This window comes from Puma concolor, chromosome F2 (genome assembly GCF_028749965.1).
Source record: "Puma concolor isolate L17-30 chromosome F2, mPumCon1.1.hap2, whole genome shotgun sequence".
In the NCBI taxonomy this organism is placed as follows: Eukaryota; Metazoa; Chordata; class Mammalia; order Carnivora; family Felidae; genus Puma; species Puma concolor.
In genome coordinates this window covers 11,680,372-11,702,509 of record NC_141684.1, presented here as the reverse complement: position 1 = coordinate 11,702,509, position 22,138 = coordinate 11,680,372, and the positions used below count along the sequence as shown (strand labels likewise).

The following is a 22,138-nucleotide window of genomic DNA, read 5'->3' as shown; positions in this document are numbered from 1 at the left end:
AAGCAAGATTGGAAAAAAGATTAGATTTTTTACATATTACTTGCAATATTTACATTTGATTAATATCTATGCTAGTGTTACTCCTTTAAAATGTTTGAGGCATATATTCTCAATTTAAATTAACATCAAAAATAGATCTCTCAAATAAGTAAAGACTGAGACCATTATTTTTAAATAATAGGGATAGTTTCCTTCTTGCAAAATTAAACCCTAATGAGAATACTAGGAAGATGGCATTCAAACCACATTTAACCATTAAAGACTAAAGGAAGTTATCAATTGATGACCCATTTAAAAATTTTTACCACACATAAACCAGTATTTCTTACATCTTCTATACTCCTAAGGTTAATCAGACTTTTCACTGTTTCACTCACAGACTGATAATTCAACAGTATCAACTATATACAACCATGTGAAGTATGTCACTTGGAAGTTAACACAGCAAACAAGCAAAAGGGAGCCAGCAAACATCATCACAACTTAGTAAGTTTGCAGAGGATGAACAGTAAAAATAAGGCATTGGCATAAATCTTGTACCAAAATTTGCCATGACTCAGGGAGGATGAAGGTGGAAGGAGGTGTCAGGAACATCCAGGAAACCAAGTTGAAACCTTGAAGTTGCAGTAACTCTAGGGAAGGCAGACTATGAGATCACAGGCACCCCACATCCTCCCCTCTACAAGTTTCAATATGTTTTCTCCAAATATTAACTGTTAGCAAGTATGAATGAAATGAAAACATAAAAGTAACAATTAATCAATGAATCAACATTGATTGTAATTAATCAACATTTAATCAATGAAAGAAGACATCTTATTATTCACCCCCATTATAAAAAAATCTGAAAAGAGTTAGGACTTTCAGCCACCTGTGTGGTCCATTCCCCTCTTCCTCCACCTACTACTCCCTGGGCAATGGCAGGGGTACCTAACTTTAAGCTTCCCAAAGAGGAAGTAACAGCATATGCATAACAGTTACTTGCTTTAAAGGTCAAAGTGTGGCACAGGGACACACACACTTCTTAGAAAATGTTAAAATTTATTCACAAGTGTTAAATTCACAAATGTTAAAATTTATTCACAAATATGATAAATACTGAAAAGTCCTCTCACTTTTAAAACAATATTCCTCCAACGGGAGAGGTCAGAATCTATCTTATTTTTGATATTAAAATCCTTATTACACAGAATTTCATTGGAAAGATTTTGTACAATGTCTTACACAGATGGATAAACTGAGGTTAAAGCTAAGAGGAAACAGTTCATCTTGAATACCTTATACACTGTAAAAAGTTTAATTCTAAGCTTTTATACACGGAAAGTATAAGCATTTTTCCAAAATCATCACATCTAAATAAGATCTCACACTGGTTACCAAATTTACTCAAGAGTTACTTTTTTCCTTTGAAACCATTTGGAAATAGTATATCTCACAGCTTTAATTTATGGCATATTTGTTTCCAAACATATATAAATTCCCTACCAAGAACTAAGAGCAGATATACAAAGAATTACCTAATGGTATCAAAACTTCAACTACAGATGGGAAATAAGCATAAGAAAGAAGTGTAATGTCTCTAAGAGGAAAAAGGCATCACACCGTCTGGTGGTTAAGAGTGTACTCTATGGAACGAAACCAGAATTCCAACTCCAGCTGACAAGCTGCCTGACCTTGAGGATGCTAATTAATCTTTCTGGGACTCATTTTCTTCAACAGTAAAATATACAAATCAGAGTAACTATTTTAAAGGGTTATGAGAACTCAATGAGATTAAGCACTGACTTGTTAGCACAGTGTCTGGCACACAAAATGCCCAATAAATGTTGGCTGTTGTTGTCACTGTCACCTGAAAATCACAAACTAACTCTCAAAAAATAAGAGCTCTACTTCTTTAATACAAACCAGAGTCAAGTTATTAATGAATTTCAATGTTATAAATCAGAGTAAATAACAAAGCCCAAGTTTAGTCCATTTTTGCCAAGAAATATCCTATGAGATGATCATCAGGTACAGGGAGGAAGGGAGATTAGGTTTCCTTACCTTTTTACTTGTATGCATAGTCGATCCTCAAGGAAAATAATCAAAATTGGCCAAGTTTGTCTGCTCCGTTTTCCCACATCTCCCTCTGTAAACTTCTTCCACTATTTGGTCCTTCTTTCAAGGCACCCTAGCCTAACGTGACCCTAAACTGCTCAAAGTGCATCGTACTTGGTCCTGACCTATTCATTCTCCACAAGTACTCAAAAATCTAGAATTTCTTACCTTTTCATCCCAAACACAGACACTTAGTTTGAAAATGGCCCAGCGTATCTGGTACAGGTTTCTCAACCCCAGCACTATTAACATCTGGGGATGAATAATTCTTTTACGGAGAAGGGTCTGTCTCATACTACAGGACGTTTAGCAACATCCTGGGCCTATTTGTACTAGAGGCCACCAGTAACCCAACACACTAGTTGTGACAACCAAAAATGACTCAAGAGATTGCCAAATGTCCCCAAGAAGAATCATCCCTGGTTGAGAACCACTGATGTAGTACAACTGTGGTCCAAGGCAGAAAGTCTCCTTACCATACAACAGTCAAGGCAGATCTAGTACCCAAAGCACATTGTATGTGTCTCTTTGAACAAAAACTCATGGAATTTGGGGAGCCAGCCTGGCTCAATTGGAGGAGCATGCGACTCTTGATCTTGGGGTGATAAGTTCAAGCCCTGTGTTGGGTGTACAGAGTACTTAAATAATTTTTAAAAGAAAAATTTTTTAACGTTTATTTATTTTTGTGACAGAGGGAGACAGAGCATGCGTAGATGAGGGGCGGAGAGGGAGACAGAGAATCCGAAGCAGGCTCCAGGCTCTGCTGAGCTGTCAGCACAGAGCCTGATGCAGGGCTCAAACTCACGAACTGTGAGATCATGACCTGAGCTGAAGTCAGACACTCAACCAGCTGAGCCACCCAAACATCCCAAAATAAATAACTTCTTTTAAAACTCACAGAATTTTTCAAAGATCTGAAAACAGTTCACCATAACACTATCAGTTGTCATATCTTTTTAATAATGATAAACAAATTAAAACCATATCCCTGTCTGGCATAGTTTAACTCTTTAGGTAAAAACACAACAAAAAGTCCCCATCATCCTCTGACTGCAGCAAATATGAGATAGTAGCTAACTGTCAACCTGTCAGCTCTGGTAGGCACCAGATGGCGTGGGTCCAAACTCCAGCTCTGCCATTTCCTTTCAAGCTTTGCAACTGTAGTCAAGTTTCCTAATTTCTCCGTGCCTCATCTGTAAACTGTGCATAATATGAATATCCACTGCAGAAGGTTCCTAAAATCATTAAATGGGTTAACAGAAGCAAAAACATTCAGTGACTATGCTTGGCAATCTCTCTGCTGCAGAACCCATGGAATGTGTGTGGCAGCCCTATTTCCTGCCATACAGGAAGCCAGTCTGTCACAAAAGGATAAAGCCAGCATGCACTAGAGAAAAGTGTCCTAAGGTCCTCAAGTCACTGATTTCTATCTCTACTTGTTCCTGAATTCTAGCTGCCATTTCCCTCAGTTCAGCTGCTGGATTTTCCTCTGGTTTTAAGATATCCTAAGTTCTTTCAATCAATCTCCTTTTTTACCTGTTTAGTTGAGGTGGGTTTCCATCATTTACATCTAAAAAAGTTCTAATAACATTTCTAAGTTTCAGATTAACAAATGAATGTGACAAAGAGATACTAAAAGATATAAAAGATTTTTCAGATTATATAAAACTTGGGCCAAAACATTTGATATACTTCAGAAGCACAATTTCGAAGTAAATAATGAATATTATAATTTAAAATAATAAACTGTAAATCTTACAACATTTGAATTTAGAAGGAAAAATCTAAAGATTCTCTTTCAAATTACTTGTATCGTAATCCCTGGATTAAACTAAATATTATAAGCATTTACTAAAAAGCTAAAAAGAAATTTAACACACAGACACCAGATCCAGGTTACTTCAAGTGTTCACAGTATTTCTGGTAAAATTCTGCGACTAGGAGCCTTTATGTTACAGGTCTTCTTCAAAGTTCGTGAATTATCTGGAAAGGAACTTGCTCTTCTGGGCCTAAAGTCTGTGGAATGTATTTTTGAGCTCATGAAAGGCACTTAATAAATACATTAGATCATTTTCCCGTAAAACATTTGAAAAGAAGCTTCTTTAATTAGAGAAGCCAACAGAAACACAACTGTATGTTAATACACTATCGCCTCCCTTTCTACAAAATTCCTAAGAGATGTTGTTGCTTCATTTACCCTTTTGAGCTCAGGGGGGCTTTATAATGCTCTCTTCTGCCTAGAATGCTAGTTGCAAAGATTTTCCCATGGCTGGCTTTTTTTTTCCCCCCCATTCTTCAGGCCCCTCAAATGTCCCCTCTTCGGACTAGTTTTTGTCTGCCATCTTTTTGCATAGAAGTTTACCACCACATCTCATTACCTTCTATCACATCACCTAACTTCTTCCTTCAGCATACTGAACACAATCTGAATTACTCTATTCGCTTAGTGTCAGTCTCCTTCACATCCACTTTATAAACTTCGTATACCTGGGTGAGGGATGAGAAAAAAGAAAAGCTCACAAATGTACTGCTTAGCATCCCTATAAATGAGGATTTCTTCAATTTGGCATTGTTAACATTTAAACCACAGAATTCTTCGCTGTGGGGCTGTCCTGGGCACTGTAGGATGTGTAGCAGCATTGAAGGCCTCTACGCACTAGATAACTGGTATCACCCCAGCACCCGGTTGTAATAACCAACAATACCTCCAGATGTTGCCAAATACCTCCTGGGGGCAGAATTGCCCCAGGGAAGAACCTCTACTTTAAACATCTGGCCACTAACATGAAGCACAGCCTCAGTTCCGCCCCATAATCCTACTATGCATCTCCAATCAACCTACTCTCCCACTTGACCAGGTGACCGTTCCACAAGGCTTTATTTTTCATCTCAAATCTCTAACAATCTATCCTCCGTCCTCACATGCAAGACATGACCTCACTACATTGTTTACAGAAAAAAGAAAGAAAATCCTCTACTGTTCTTTCTACCACCCTTTCTTCATCAATAACCAGTCTACCCTCCACACCTGTTCCTGAGACACAACCTGGTTCTACAAGGCTTCATGTCTCCTCTACATCATCTTGCCTGTCCTCCTTTTTTTATTCATTTATTTTTAAGTTTGCTTATTTATTTTTTGAGTGAGAGCAAGCAGGGGAGGGGCTGGGAGACAGGGACAGAGAGATTCATTCCCACACAGGCTCCGCACCGTCAGTGCAGAGCCCGACGGGGCTTGAACTCATGAACTAGGAGATCATGACCTGAGCCAAAATCAAGAGTTGGATGCTTTACTGACTGAGCCACCCAGGCGCACCCTTGCCTGTCGTTACAGCAAGAACTTGCCACGTAAGCTACCTATAGTTACTGCCTTCTACTTTTTACCTCCCACTCTTTCAGCTCATTCCAATCTGGCTTTTATTCCCACCAATACAAAGAAGCTGGTCCCTGTCAAGGTCACAGAAACCTGCATCCGGCTAAATCCAAAGGGCAATTCTCACACTTCAACTTACTGGATCTCTTAATAGCCTCTGACCCAGTCTGTCACACGTCCTCCTGAAATACTTGCTTCGTCTAACATTTAGAACAACCCATTTTTCCTGAGTTTCTTTCGTACTTTATGGCTTTTCTTTTTCCATCCCTTTCCCTTTGGCATCGGTAGTTACTTCTATCTTAAACAAAACAAAAACTTACCTTGACTGTGCTTCCCTCACCAGTTCCCACCCTACCCCTTGCTTCTTTTTGCAACAAAATTCCTCAAGAGAGTGGCTTGCACTCATCATCTGTATCTCCATCTCTGTTAAGCCCCCTCTCTCCAACCTGGCTTCTGCCCAACCATACACCAACAAAATCGTTCTGGCAAGGTCATCAAATGAACCGCATGTTACTAATCCCAATGGTCAATTCTCAAGACCTCACCTTACTTCCTCTGTCAGCACCGCCTGACATAACTGACTCTCCCTCCTCCTCCTCAGTACACTTTTCGCATCAGTTTAAAAGACACCCCATCTTACCTCATTCGCTGCTATTCTAGCCTTCTTCTTGCCACCATCACCTCTTGTCAGGGTTACTTCAAAAGCCTGCTTCTACTTTTGCGTCCTATTACAATCTGTTTTTGTTATAAGAGGCAAAGCAATCTCTTAAAAATATAAATCAACCACATACCTTCTCTGCTCAAAAACATGCAATGGCTTACTGACACACTCAGAATAAAATCCAAACTTCTTACGAGGCCCTACAAAACCCTACATGATCTGTCCGACGTCCTCTGGCCTCACCTCCCATTGTTCTTCACAACAGCCTGTTGCCGTTTCTCTAATGCAACAAGATTTCTCTCCTTTGGAGGCTCTGTACCTTTTTCCCTAGCTGGAACGTTCTGTCCACGGACCTTCAAGCGACAAACTAGCATACTTCACTGAGGTCACTGCTTAATTAGACCACCTCAGAGAGGCCTTCCTTGACTAGCCCATCTGTAGTATGGCTTCCTCTTCCCAAACCAGTGTTTATCACCAACCATACGTCTATCACGTATTTTTACCTTTATCTACTTGCTGCCTGCACTGCAAGGTGCACTTTTAAGAAGGCAGGGGATCTGCTGTAACACCACTCTACCCCCAGCACCTGGAACAATGCTCGGGGATGTTGTAGGTAGTATAGACATCTGATGAATGAATGAATGACTGCAAAAACACAGAAAACTAAAAATCTGTGAAGTTTCCAAAGTGTTCCAAGAAGGGGAGAGGAAAAAGCAAAATAAATACAACTGAAAACTGACAAGAAAAGAAAAGGCCTGGGAATTTAGAAAGAGCACATGTTTTCCTAGTCAGATCAATGAAGTCTGTCTCTCACTCTCTCAGTAAAAGCCAGTAGGCTTCTGTGCAACTAATAAGAATTTTTGAAACGTTAAATATCAGAGAAATAAAGTGATAGGAGTATACATGAGTATCCAGAAAGTCTACAGTATGCCCAAATAACAAAGCAAAAACATAATATCCTTCCAGAACCATAAAGATGGCTCCAAAGTAAAAATGGAGACCAGCCTATATCATAGTTCTCATCTTTGGAAAATTGAGGAGCATTCATAACATTAAAGGAAAAGAAAAAAAAAAAAAAGCTTGGAAAATGTGGGTTTAAGTATTTAGTTTCCTTTTTAAACCATTAAGTCTTCCCCCAAAAGTCCTATTTGGGAATTCTTCAAATCTGAGAAAGAATTAAAAACAAGAGTGTCAATCCTGCTCCGTCAAAATTTTACAAGGAGGACAAACTCCAACATCAGCCCAACATCCATTTTCATCGTCAACACAGAAAAGTGAACAAAGAACACAAAGAAATATGATAAAGTGTTAGAGAAAAAGGAGATACTGAAAAACATACTTTGTTCTCTCTAAAAAAAAACTTCACAACAGATTTTATAAGAATGCTTTAATAGAATTCCGTATCTTCCAATTTACAGTGACTAAAAGTGTGTGAATGGGGAAAAACTTATCAAACAGTAACTATAAACTGCCAACCACTTCTAGTGTTGAAGACGAAGAACTTCTTGTATTTACCCAAGCTCTGAATCCTAGGCAAAAAGGTCTTCGAGAAAATACAGTACTATAAAATGGTGAATTATATTCTGTTGTGCATAAAAACATTATTTAATATTACATATGCTATTTCTCTGTATCATCAAGACATTTAGATCTGTAGAAACAACGGGAAGCCTTTAAAATTGACAAGATAGTGGGTTAATGTGGAATTCAGCCACACTTTGGCTTTGTCTGCCAAGAAATTTCTGGTTCTCATAAAACATGTACCACGAATTTAAAGAAATATTAACAGAATGGAAAATCAGTAATGAAAAATATGGTCAAATTTTCACTGACAGTGGCACACATATGATGAATGGAGGCCAAGAGTAGCTAAGGAATCCCAAACTTGAGCTTTGTTCACACTCTTCAGCTGTGTGTTCAGAAACTAATTATAACACCATATAACAAAATATATTTTGCATAAGCAAAAATATAGTAAATCACTTTCATAATTCTCCAAAAACAAACCACCAGATATACAGGAGACTGGGGAGTTGTTTTGTCATACACTCAATCAAGCACCTAAGTTTATGTTAAAAAAAATCTACTTTAACATTAGAAAAAATTAATATTGCACTCTGAATAACACTGCCAACAGAAACAAAATTACTAATAAGCAATGGTTCTTTCAGATAAAGTAATTCACCTGCTGGAACCCGTTTAAACAATAACTAAATTGTCAGGCTCTTACAGAGTAATTACAAAATACAGAGAGTAATTACAAACTACTAATTACAAAAATATAGGACATATGCTGGAATGATCCTTCTAATCAATCCACTACATAGAAAACGTTACAATTAGGTGAATGCAAAGTTGAAAGGCAGGTAGAAATTCACAGTTTTGCTATCCTGCAAGTCAGTTACCAAACTCCAATGCCAGATTTCTGGATCTAAGGTTTAATGACAAACATTTCTCAAGTGATTGCATAAAGCAGCAAGTACAAGCTAAAATAGCAGACTTCAAAAAATTTCAAATGGTATCAACAATTTCACTTTGCACATCTGCTTCTAAAAATATGCAGGCACCATCCCCTTCAAATACTGCACCAAGTCTTGCTTGCACAACTCCTTCTATGAAACGACATCACCATTTGAAAGCAAATGTTGATTTAATATTGCAAACGAACAGTAGAGTGACTCCAGGAGTAATCTAGCAGTTGATAATAGTATAAGAACAAAATATTTTCAGTATGTCAAACTTTAAAACTCTGTTAAAATTAGTTAACATCGTAATAATTAACATTTTGATAAATTTTCAATTAATATATGCCAGATGTGTGTTTTATGATGATTTTTGGCTTTGGCTTTCGCTGAATATTGACCTTATTGGCCAAACATGTATTTGGTGCATCTACAATAAAAGCATACAAAGTAAATCTTCAACACAGCACAGAATAAATATCCAATAAACACCTACTGAATTAATTTAAGAACTGTAAACAGGTGAGATCCAGTGGCATTTCTTTATTTGAAGGATGAGTTAGGTACACAATAATTTAAAGGAGAGTTATAATCACAATTCCTTCTTAGCTTCTAACATGGCTGCAACTCACATTAGGAACACAGCGGTTGATTGTACTGGTGGGAAACCAATGGTTAGCTGAGTGCCATCAAAATGGAGAGAAAAAACTCAAACAAGCCTAACGATAAAGCGTCTATAATAATTATCCTGACATTATACTATCTGCTCTACCGATTGCACTACAAATGCACATCACACCGGAACCGTCTCGGACCTTTGTCTCCCGATTTCTTTCTTTCCCCCCTTCTCTCCAACAAGAGAAGCTGCTAAACAGGTTTGTTCATTGTTCTAGCACAATGATGATGTCTGAGCAACAAATATTTGTTCGATAAATGGCAAAGCCAAGACTTTCCTTTGTCTCTTGTCCCTGTTGTGTTCTGATCTTTACGTGGTAAACATGTTTAAGCAGAACCTAAGCTCCCAGGACTTCAGCTCTCTCCCACTCCTGGTTCTACCACACTTGATAAAATATGTAGACTGAGCAGTCCCTCTGGGACTCTGTATTCACAGGGTTTTTCCCTATCACTTGTATTCCTAAGACTATCTGAGCATGAGCAATCCAAGAACTCAAACTGTGAAAGCATGAAAACGGTGGCCCTGTACTTAAATCAGCAAAGACATATGAATACTGTGTAGTCAAAAAGGTTGCCTGTGACAGTTAATTTACTCTCACCCCCAAGCCCATCCTTCTATAATCTGCTTTTAACGTTAGGACTAAGAAGCTGAAGACTGTATTTCTTAGACTACTTTGTTACCTGGCTTCTCACTGGGCCCCATCAGCTATAAGGAAATTGGAAGGTGGGAAGAAAGAAGGTCCCTCTTTTGGGGCACCTGGCTAGCTCAATCAGAAGAGCATGCGACTCTTGATCTCAGGGTCCTGTGTTCAAGCCCCACGTTGGGTAGATTACTTAAATAAAACTAAAAAAAGAAGGTTTCTCTTTTGTTTCTCAAGTTCTGTCAGCATTTCCTGTCATCAAAAGCTCCATATGGCTCTAGGCTCTAGCTTCCTGGGGAATGCCTTACAGTGCCTGGCCCCCTCCAAGAGGTCTGAGCTTCCAGCCTTATGGAGTTCCTCCTTCAAGCTCCAAAATTCTGCCTAACCTACCTCATGCCTTCTTTTCCCCCAGCTCCAGAATTGACAGTTGCTTCCTGCGGTTACCATTAATATCTTAGTTACCTCATGTAACTTAATACATATTTGGTCTTTACCGCTCCCTCCCCCATGCCTAACCTAGAGCTCCTAAATTCCTTGGAACTTCGGGAGTGACAGAAGCATCTCTTATTTTAATGAGTCCCCCAGACAGCTTTAAGACTAGGGCTGGATGCCAGAAAGACAAGGTATACTCAGGTTTCAGCCTTATCTCCTGACCTCTGGTGAGGGGAGAGGGGCTGGAGATTGGATTGATCACCAATGGCCAATGATTTATAATCAGTCATGCCTACATAATGGGACCTCCATTAAAACCCCTAAATCATGGAGTCTGAGGCAATTCCAAGCTAGTAAACGCATCCACATGGGAAGGAAACATATTCCAAATGCATGGGGACAGAAACCCCTATGTTCAGGGCACTTCCAGACCTCATCCTATGTACCTCTTCACCTGGCTGTTCATTTGTACTCTTTATAAAGTCCTTTATAATAAACTGGTACTAGTATAAGTGAAGTGTTTTTCTGCGTTCTGTGAGCCATTATAGCAAATTATCAAACTGAGGAAGGAGTCATGGGAACCCCTACCACCTTCTACAGCTGGATGGTCAGAAGTAAAGGAGACTGAAGACTTGTGAATGGCATCTGGAGTGGAACGGAGTCTTGTAGGATGAAGCCCTTACCCTGAGAAGTCTGTACACAAACTCTACATCGAGTCAGAATCAAAATGAACTGCAGGACACCCAGTTGGTGTCTGGGGAGTTGGGAGAATTGGCTGGCATGGGGGGAAAAAGCTCCACACATATGGTATCAGAAGTGGTTTTGGAAAACAGTTCAGAATTAATGTCAGCAGTGTTGTGAGTAAAAACACACACACCTCAGCATCCTCTTTTTGCTCAGGCTTCCAACATTTGTGTAAATAAATCCTTACGTTAAATCCCTTTTAAAAATACCTAGCACGGTTTCTGCTATCCTGGTTGAAATCTGACTGGTACAGAGGAAGTTGTAGAGTAGCTTAGTCCTTACCTTTACCAACAATATCTAATCTATCATCATCAGATACTAGTGTGTAGCTATTAATAAAGTGATCCTTTGACTCTCCTTCCTTTGTAAAATGTAAAGGAGGAGAAGCAGGATTCAGGTATTACTAGGTGCCCAGCCATAATACCACCAGAGAAGTACTAAAATCTCACCATAAATCCCTAGCACACGTCAAGAGCAATACATTAGTCTAGTAATTACATGGAGAGAAGTTACTTGCCTTAAAGAAACGTAACATAAATGTACAACTGAACTGAAATTGGGACAACTGATTTCTAGTCTTGACTCTCTCACAAAATACATGACTTCACACAGTACTTGTTAGACTGAATCTCTCCCATTGCTCTGGCTAGGACTCTACTTATGTTACACTGCATCTTTCCTAATGCTGACATCTAGTGGATACACTTAGATTTAGTATTATTTTAAAACGAAAACTCTCATTTACACTATTTTAAATAAAAGACTCACTAGTATGACTGGCTATATGCAATAAACAATAAATCAGGAGACCAACACTGCTCCTTAAATGGAAGTGAACCATGATAAATTAATATTACATCAGATTGTCATGGCATCTTTGAGCTTGATTCAGAGATTACTAGTAATAGTACTCTTCCATGCTTCCAGCCATTAATAATTAAACCACCAATGCAAATTACCGCCTGAGGTGTAGATTGAAAAGAAATGCTTCCTGCTACAATGTCTTGCCTCAGGTACAGACAGGGTATGAGAGGACTGATACAAAGTTCCAAGTAGTTTAAGAAATTTACAGAATGGTGATGGGAATACGAAAAAAAACAAAAAACAAAAACACTGAAACTCAAAATTAGCTACAAGGATTTATTATGAAGGTTTTTCTTGAAAAAATATGGTCCTCAGACAAAAAAACAGTATTGTCAACTCACTTTCTTAAAGTGTACCACTATTTTGAAATCCACGTAAAATTATATACACATGTAAGGTAAAATATATATTTAAAATTCGAGAGAATGATAAACATGAAATTTTAAATACTGGTTATCTCTGGGGAGAAACAAGCCCATAGGACCAGGCAACTTCAAAGGCGTGGGTAACATTTCAGTTCCTCAATTACTGGTGGATTCAGGGGAGTCTCTTAGGCTTCCACATTTACAAATAAAGGTATTCTTTTATATGTATCAGTAATTTTAAAAATGTTTTAATGTAAAGTCACTAATGCTCAAAGAACACATATGACTCATTCAAAGGTGCTCCCAGGGGCGCCTAGGTGGCTCAGTCAGTTGAGCGTCCGACTTCGGCTCAGGTAGTGATCTCACAGCTCGTGAGTTCGAGCTCCGCGTCGGGCTCTGTGCTGACAGCTCAGAGCCTGGAGCCTGCTTTGGATTCTGTGTCTCCCTCTCTCTCTCTGCCCCTAACCCACTCGCATTCTCTCTCTGTCTCTCTCAAAAATAAATAAACACTAAAAAAAAATTAAAAACAAAACAACAACAAAAAAAAACAAAGGCGCTCCCAAAAAACGAATGGATTGGAATTCAGGTGCCTGAAATCTTTCCAATACACATGCAATGATGCATGATGAGCCATTTTTTTTTAATGTTTTATATATTTTTGAGAGGCAAAGAGAGACAGGTCGCGTGTCGAGGAGGGGCAGAGAGAGAGAGAGAGAGAGAGAGAGAGAGAGGGAGACACAGAATCCCAAGCAGGCTCCAGACTCTGAGCTGTCAGCACAGAGCCTGACGCGGGGCTCAAACTCACAAACCGTGAGATCACGACCTGAGCTGAAGTCGGACGCTTAACCGACTGAGCCACCCAGGGGCCCCTGGATGAGCCATTAAATAAAAACCATAGCACCTTGCACACTTCAACAGGTAGTCAGTGTTTACAGCGCCTGCTGGTGGCTGCTGCTGTTTTAAACCAAACAACCTTTCCTTAGCTCCTGTCTGCCAATTACTGGGACAGATACTGAAGATTTGGCACTGAGGAACTCACAGACAAGTGTACGAAACCAGACAAGATGGTATGACATACTTTCATACAGAAGCATGCAAACACCACAATGAACATACAGAAAAAGGAACACCTAACCAAAGACTCCCCAGAAGGACTGGTTCTTAAGTCCTTCTTGTTTTCTATTTCTTTAAATTAGAAAATAATTTAAACATAAAAAAATGTATCCACATACTGTACCACCCAGATTGTGTGTGTGTGTGTGTGTGTGTGTGTGTGTCTGTCTGTATGCTACATTGATGACTGAACAGCTTTTTTTTCTTTTCAAATTGTTATTTAAATTCTAGTTAGCTAACATACAGTGTAATATTGTTTTCAGAAGAATTTAGTGATCCATCACATACAGGTAACACCCAATGCTCATCACAACAAGTGCCTTCTTTAATGCCCATCACCCATGTAGCCCATCCCCACCCACCTCCCTCTACCACTCAGATTAAAGCAATGACATTTTGCCAGATTTGCTTCAGAGACCTCCTTACATTTTTGGGCACTACTTAACCTCCCAACCTTCCCTAACCAACTTTCCTCTCCTCCATCTCCTAAAGGTAATCTTAAAAGTATGCTTCCCTTCCAAACGGATTTTAAAATTTTTACTGTGAAGGTACATATTCATAAACAAACAGCACTGTTCTGCTTTTCAATGTTCATAAATGCTATATTGTACATATTCCTTTAAAATCCACCTCTCACACTCAATGGTGTTATCCACGTTCACTTATTGACATACACTATTCCACAGGTCAATGAAGCCTATTTGAGGAACAGTGACTTCTCAGTTTTTCTCTAATAACAAAGAATGCTTTACACACATATCCTTTCACACGCTACATACACTTGTATATACTTGGGCCTATGTACAAGAGTTTCCACTGGACGGCAGTCTGGAAATTAAAACGCAACCATAACTTAACTATATTGTGCCAAACTGCTCTCCAAAGTACTTCTACCAATTCACTGTTCCACTAGTAAAGATTTTCTTCTCTCCCATCCTCCAAAACCTCAAGCTTCAAACTTTAAATTGTGAAATATCTCACTGATGTTTTAATTTATATTTTCTTGATTACCAGTAAAAATGTGCCTATATCTCTATGTTTACAGGCCATCTGTAAAATGTATATTCACATTCTTCGCAACTTGTAGCATTTATTTTTCCAGTATCTCTCCCACACTTACCTTTCTATACACCGGACTCTGTACTGCTGGGCTTAGCATCTGTAAATAACATCCTTGCCAGCTGTGAGGTTACGTCAGTAAGAGGCACTAGAGGGTGAGAAAGCAGGACCGAGAAAGAAGCTTCCCTGTCTCTGGCTGGGACAGACCAGCAGCTGCTCTAAGAACAGTCAGATGAGGTGGGGCCAGTATGCACTGCCCCGATCAGAGGAAGAAGCCAGTGCAGTCTGTGGGTTCCAGTCGAGCAGTGGTAGCGGCTAATCTCTGGCGGCAGTACCACCACCCATCTTTTCTTTGTCCCTGTCTCCTCTTCCCCTCTGCTCCTCTAGTCTAATACCTTCGTAACCAATCCTCTGTATTAAATTCCCTGTTTAGGGGCACCTGGCTGGCACTTGGGTGGCTCAGTCAGTTAAACAACAGACTCTCGATTTTGGCTGAGGTCATGATCTCACAGTTGTGAGATGGAGCCCCACTCAGCATAGAGCCTGCTTGGGATTCTTCCTCTCCTTTCCCACCTGTATGTTCTCTCTCTCTCTCAAAACAGATAAATAAACTTTAAAATTAATTCATTCCCTGTTTGAAATTCCCAGGGTGGTATGTTTTCTGAACTCACACCCTTCCTTCCCCTCCAGGTGGGCTTTAGGAATTCTAGATAGGAACTCTGGATACTAACCTTTTGAAGCCTAAACACCGCAAATATCTTCTTCTAGTCTGCAATGTCGCAGTGTCCCAGTCTTAACTTTGTTTATGATACCATTTTGTCACAGGTAATCCACTTTTCCTTGAGGTCTATGTTGATCATTTAACTAGTGATTCCTGCAAAACTGCCTTAGCTATTCTTGGCCTTTTATTCACCCATGTAACTGTCAAGTTCTACAAAAATTTTAATGGGATTTTGACTTGATTTTGCATTAAATACACACACACAAATACACACACCATTCCAAGGCAGAACTTCCATCTTTAGAATACTAACCATTTTTTTCATTTAATCTATGAATATGAGATTATAAAACATAAGATTACATGAATGCATTTTTTTAATATTTATTTGAGAGAGAGAGACAGACAGAGAGAGAGAGAGAGAGAGAGAAAGTAAGTGTGCATAGGCAGGGAGGAGCAGAGAGCTAGGGGGACAGAGGATCCAAAGTGGGCTCCACGTTGATAGCTGTGAGTCTGATGCAGGGCTCCAACTCACGAACCGTGAAATCATTACCTGAGCCAAAGTTGCACACTCAACCGACTTAGCCACCCAGGTTCCCCCAAATGAATACATTTTTCCATGCTAAACCATCCTTGTTTTCCTGGGACCAAATCTATACAGTCATTAAAAAATAAATGTATTTTGGGGTGCCTAGGTGGCTCAGTCGGTTAAGCATCTGACTTCAGCTCAGGTCATGTTCTCGCAATTCATGACTTTGAGCCCCACGTCGGGCTCTGTGCTGACGGCTCGGAGCCTGGAGCCTGCTTTGGATTCTGTGTCTCCCTGTCTCTCTCTGCCCCTCCCCCACTCGCACAGTCTCTCTCTCTCTCTCGCAATCTCTCTCTCAAAAATAAACATTAAATAAAGTTTTTTTAATTAAAAAAATGTATTTCTAGATTTGGTTTAATATTTCACTTTGGATTATTTCATAAATAAGACTGACCTATAATTTTTTTCTCTTCTTGTCTGGTTTTGCTATCGAGCCTATTTTATATATCAGCTCTTTCTGTTCTACAGAAAAGTATAAAAGAACATAAATGTTTGTGTCTCCTTAAAATTTGTATGTTGAAATCCTAACGCCCAATGTGATTAAACCCTTTGAGGGGTGATTAGGTCATCAGTGTGAAAGCCTCATGAATGGAATTAATGTCCTCATAAAACAGACCCCCAAAAGCTCCCTTGCTTTCTTTCTACCATGTGAGGACACAGGAAGAAGACAGCTATGCATGAACCGGGAAGCACGCCTCACTAGGACCCAACTATGCTGGAAGTGTGACCTTGGGACTTCCAGCCTCCAGCACTGTGGGAAATAAATTTGTTATTTGTAAGCCATCTAGTTTACTGTATTTTGTTATAGCGGCCCAAACTAAATACAACAGGTGCTAAAATGGAAACTCAAACTCAAGCACTTTTACACTTGGTATGAACGTATTCTACAACATCTGTGCCAAGCAGCCAAGCAGCCCCTGCTTCAATATTTCACTCTACATCACCACACCCAGAGTCACTCATTCGATTTTCAAATGACTCAAGTTTTAGATTTCAATTTTTAGAAACTTTTTTAGAAACTTCAGCCGATGATTAAATAATACACAATTAATCCAACATGAATCCTGCAAAGAATCACACAAAACTTGTCTTAAAGCTGATATTCGCCCATTTGTTAATCTCTCCTCATCAGTCCCGGTTCTCACTGGCCTCTGAGAACTAAACAGTCAGTCCATGTGCCACGTGATAACCCAGTAACTATCTGAACTATCTGAAAACACGTTAAACTGAGGTCAAAAGAAAGTTACCCATTAGACAATATACATACACTCACATAGGCAAAAAGTTACTAACAAGGTATTCTCCTGTCTAGCAATTGTAAGGACTGAGCTTCTGAAAGAGAATAAAGTTTAAAGGGAGATATTTAGGAATACTCATCAGAAAGGACCTTCTTAAACATTACAGACTGAAGGAACAAAGGGCAACAAAACCATTTTGCCCCACCCAACACCTTGCTATCAGGACCAAATGACAGTAAAAACCAGTGACAGGCCTTTCTGTGTGCCACACACGATGCCAAGTAATACATACACAGTAGTATCTTACAAAATCCTCAATCACTTTTGAGGTTGTCTAGCACTTCGATCCTCATTTTACTTCTGAGCAACCTGAAGGTCAAAGGATTAAATAACTTTCTCAAGGTCAACAAATCAGTAAACAACGAAGCTGGAATTCTTACACAGGCAAATCTGTCTTCTAGCAGTTCTCTTAACCATTTGGCCATATTGCTTAGTCACAAATGAAAATACACACAATTCATCCAAAAAGAGTGAAGGAAAATATTAAGTGTTCCAGAAAGAAATTAATTCAATACTAGTACTAACATTTCTAAGTCAGGAATAAAATTCTCACAGAAAAAAAATTTTAAGAAAAAACTATGATGACTAGAGAAAGATGACAGATGCTAAGAAATGTCCTTACATATTTCCCTACCATTTGTCAGGTCTTTCTGTTTGAGCCTGGCATGCTAAAGGAATTTAGTACAGTGAAATTACAGGAGGGCACAAATGTTTCCCTTGTTCCTGAACTTCAATTAAAATGATTTGCTTAAATATAACTCCTCCAGGCTCATCATAATCAAACAGAATACAAAAACAAAATACAAATTTTCTTTTTGGTAATCATATCATTTTAAAGATATGTACTTGAATAATCTTTCTACATTTATATCTCCTACAATACTTATCTCCTATAATACGAAAAAGAATCCAGCAGACCAAAATGCAGAATGTATACATCATAAAAATGTTTTTGAGGGGCACTTGGGTGGCTCAGTTGGTTAAGCATCCGACTTCGGCTCAGGTCATGATCTCACGGTCCATGAGTTCGAGCCCCGACTCGGGCTCTGTGCTGACAGCTCAGAGCCTGGAGCCTGCTTCGGATTCTGTGTCCCCCCCTCTCTCTGCCCCTCCCCTGCTCATGCTCTGTCGCTCTCTGTCTCAAAAATAAATAAAACATTAAACATAATTTAAAAAAATGTTTTTGAACTAAGTATGTTACCTAATAATGACAGATTTAAGGTTTCGCACAGTTTTTACTAAGGCAATATTTATATAAATCAAAGCTCAAATCACTTAACAATTCTGAGTATTTTTACCATATTTCGATCATTGCTGGTAGGGAAAAAGAGGAAGGAAGTGAGAGGTATGAGAAAGGTAGAAAATCAGCCCTGAATATAGGGCTCGTGACAGGACTTGAAATCATGTAGCTCAGTTCTCTACTTTTATAGAAAGAAACTGAGGACTATAGAAACTTGGTGACTTGGCAAAAGCGGCAAATCAGTTTTTAAAAAGTGGGGCTTAATCCAATGACCTGGACAGTGCAGGCTTTAGGGACGTATTTAAAATACGGCATCAGCAGATCACACTGACAGAACAAATCTACCAAAAAATACCCCACAGGCAGATGCCCCAACATGTCGCACTCGAGACAAGTAATGGCGCCATTTCTGCTCTCAGCCAAGCTTCAAAAGATCTGCCATTCCCTTCATCTGTAGTCAGCTGCAAGGTGCTAAACAACCATTTGTCAAATTCAGTGACACCATTCTGGGCTCTTCTAGCTTAGGCTGGCACCTGAACACTGTCCAGTTCGTACTGCTGAGATAACTGTAAAACACTTGGTGACTTTTCACAAGTCTTGACCTTTTTTTGTGATTCCGTAACACACGCATCAGACCTCACTATTTGCATCCTTCCTGTGGAATTTAATTATGGACGTTTCTCTCGTTAAACTTTCGGCATCTCAGACTCGATTATTTTATTTTCTACGTGTTAATTTCATGTTCCTTGAATCAGAATGTGCATTCTCTGAAGGTGGGCACTCTCCAAGGCTTACCACTTATCTTCAACTATCTTTTCCACAGAACATGCTGTTTCTGTGATTATTTACCAGCAAACAGAAGTTTCTTCAAAACTATTTCAAGAACTTCTAGGCTACACCATTAGGATATTTCGCAAGACGGCGTAACTCTACTTCTTAAAGATTATTTAGAGGGGCGCCTGGGTGGCTCAGTCAGTTAAGCGTCCAACTTCGGCTCAGGTCACGATCTCACAGTTCGTGGGTTCGAGCCCCACGTTGGGCTCTGTGCTGACAGCTCAGAGCCTGGAGCCTGCTTCAGATTCTGTGTCTCCCTCTCTCTCTGCCCCTCCCCTGCTCACGCTCTGTCTCTGTCTCTCAAAAATAAATGTAAAATAATAATAATAATAAATAAATAAAAGATTATTTAGATAGAACATAAAAAACTACATGTATTCAAATATGATGGACAAAGAAAGGTCTAACTGACTTTTCGTTAACAAGAGCTCTTAATCTGGGATCCGGAGAAAGAATTCAGTGACCTGTGAGTTTGGATGGGAACCTTTTCACTAACCTCTACATGAAGTTCTGCAAGTCCTTCAATCAAGATTATAGGCAACAAAGTATAGTAGTGTTAGAAATACCTATGAACTTGTCATCAACAGAAATCACAGGTACTTTCATATTATACTATAATTATTGCAAACTCATCACTGTAACTACAGTATTTCACAGAATTATTGCTAAAGCTCACTCTAATGTGAGAAGCATATATATTACTCTATCAAAAATTTGCATTTTTAGTACTTGTTAGCTGTACTTCAATATAACTAATTTCTTTTTTCATCATATATATTTTGCTTCATAAAATCATGAATCATTTGTAGAATCATTGTTCTGGGAAGGGATTCACAAGCTTCACCAGATTACCAGAGGTCCATGGCACAAAAAATGGTTGAGAACTCCTGCACTGTAACATACAGAGTAGGTGAGGTAATTACAATTCCAAAAGATCACCACGATAACTGTCTTATCAGTTCTAGTAAAATGACAGGCAAGTTTTGAAATGTAAATATCTCTGTTTATGACTAGGAAGAGCACAGAGATTTTAAGCTGATCATTTTCACTTGATAACACAAAGTATGTCTACAGAAAATGACATTTTCAAATACCTATTAACTTGTAATAATTAAAACAATTACAGGATTAAAAATGTTTAAGTACTCAGAACCCTGTATCAGTAACTTTTTGTTGTTGTTGATGTGTTCTTTACTTCAAAGACTTTTTCAAAAGGACCAAAACCAATAATAGGGAGAATTCTTATTTAAGAAAGTGTGTAAAAACTTCTTCTTCCTTTCTAACATACACATAAACCACCAGAATTATGTGTTAGACCTTTCCTGATTAACAATACTGGTGATAGCTAAAATGGCTTAAAAGGGAATTCAAAGAAAAACACATACCTCTTCTACTGAAAGAAAGCTGTAAAAAAAAAAAAGTTCTAATTACTTTTCCCTACTTCCTGTTCCAAGAAACTAAACAATATAGGGTATTTCCTAAAGATATTTTTAGCAGTTCAATATTATATAGAACATCTTCCTTAAATTATGTTTAGCCAAAGGAATTTTCTATATAGATCATAACCTTTCATTTGTATCTGAATTTATCATTTCCCCCAAAGACATATTTACCTTCAGCCAGTGCTGGTGATTCTGTTCTTGTCCTTCTATCTGTTTAAAGAAAGAAAAAAGAAAGAAAGTCTAAAACATTATTATAGTTTAAAACATGTTTAATTTTAAAAAACTAACTTTAATAAGGTTTATGAATGCCATCACATATCACATGAATATGCTATACACATATGTGTGTATGTATATGTATGTACAGGCATCTCCTTGAATTAAATCAACAACTGTTTACAGAGAACCTACTAAGAATGAGGCATTGTGTGAAGCCCTAGGAAACACCCAACAGGTTTGGATGAGACACCCTAACTGCCACCCTCAAGACACTCAAGGACTAAAAATCTGTATCAAGAGAAGTACACAGTGCTCATCATAGCTTATGAAGCAGGAGACAGCAAGGGAAGAAAATTAGTAATTTGTCTTTATTCTTACAACAGGGGCCTAAAATTATCAAAGAGATCTACTTCTACACTATTATCATAATTTAAGTTCACTTCCTTTCAATGTATTAAAAAAATGAGTTTTACCAAAGGTACTAAGATCCTTATAATTCCATGACCATAACCTATTACTTGCCAGAAGCACATCAGGCAAAACTCAAGTGAACCATGAAGTCCTCTGTAGGAATGACTTTACAATTTCAACTCCTAAAACGTTTTTCGGTAAAATCAAATCTTCAGAATGATCTTATTCTAACTTTACAACTGAGAGCAACTATAACCACTACAGCAAACTAGCTTAGTTCGCACAGAGTAGGGGGACACATTTGACTAATGTAACTACTCACCTTTATGTAAACACTTATTTCCCCAATTGTTTATTCTATGACCAGAGTTCTGGACTTTACAAACATACAATTTCTATGTGGTTAGTAAAATTTAGAGGGGTTGGGGCACTGCCTTCCAAGATGGTAAATGATCTGACACACTGTCTACTAAAGGCTGAAATGTGGTACTGTATCTGTGACAGATTTAAAAAAAAAAAAAAAAAGTCCTGGACCCAGCAGATGGAAGTACAATTGGCAACCTTCAGCTCCACTGGATTAAGAAATTCAGATAGTAGGAGACTTGAAAAGAAGTTTCTGCCAGAAGACACAGGAAGAATTCTCAGGCAACTATCACCTGATTATCTTAGATTCCTTACTGGACCAGCATGCTAAGGAAAGAGTTACCATATTGGGAAGTCCTGTAAAGTGACCCTAACAACATGAGAACTTATGGCTGCTGCCACACAATGGGGACAGGAGGGAATCTATCCAGAACCTAGGGGGTTCGACTGGGGCTGCCGTGCTCAGTAATAACTGTAAATGAGCAGCTGCAGCAATTATAGCCCAACAAGGTTAAGGCAACTACAGGCATTGATCCCT

At 38.8% G+C, this 22,138-nt stretch overlaps 1 protein-coding gene across 12 annotated transcripts in view; it reads right to left on the bottom strand.

The window, feature by feature from the left end:
* The window catches only part of CYRIB (CYFIP related Rac1 interactor B), a 150,120-nt gene that overhangs the window by 32,870 nt on the left and 95,112 nt on the right, over nt 1–22,138 (bottom strand). For 8 of the 12 annotated variants that reach the window (XM_086694977.1, XM_086694969.1, XM_086694971.1 and 5 more), the window contains one exon: nt 20,779–20,817. The gene's annotated coding sequence lies outside the window, so the exon portion shown is untranslated. Of the gene's footprint in view, nt 1–20,550; nt 20,570–20,778; nt 20,818–22,138 lie in introns of all 12 variants that reach the window. The other 4 variants (XM_086694973.1, XM_086694976.1, XM_086694972.1 and 1 more) reach the window with 1 other exon arrangement.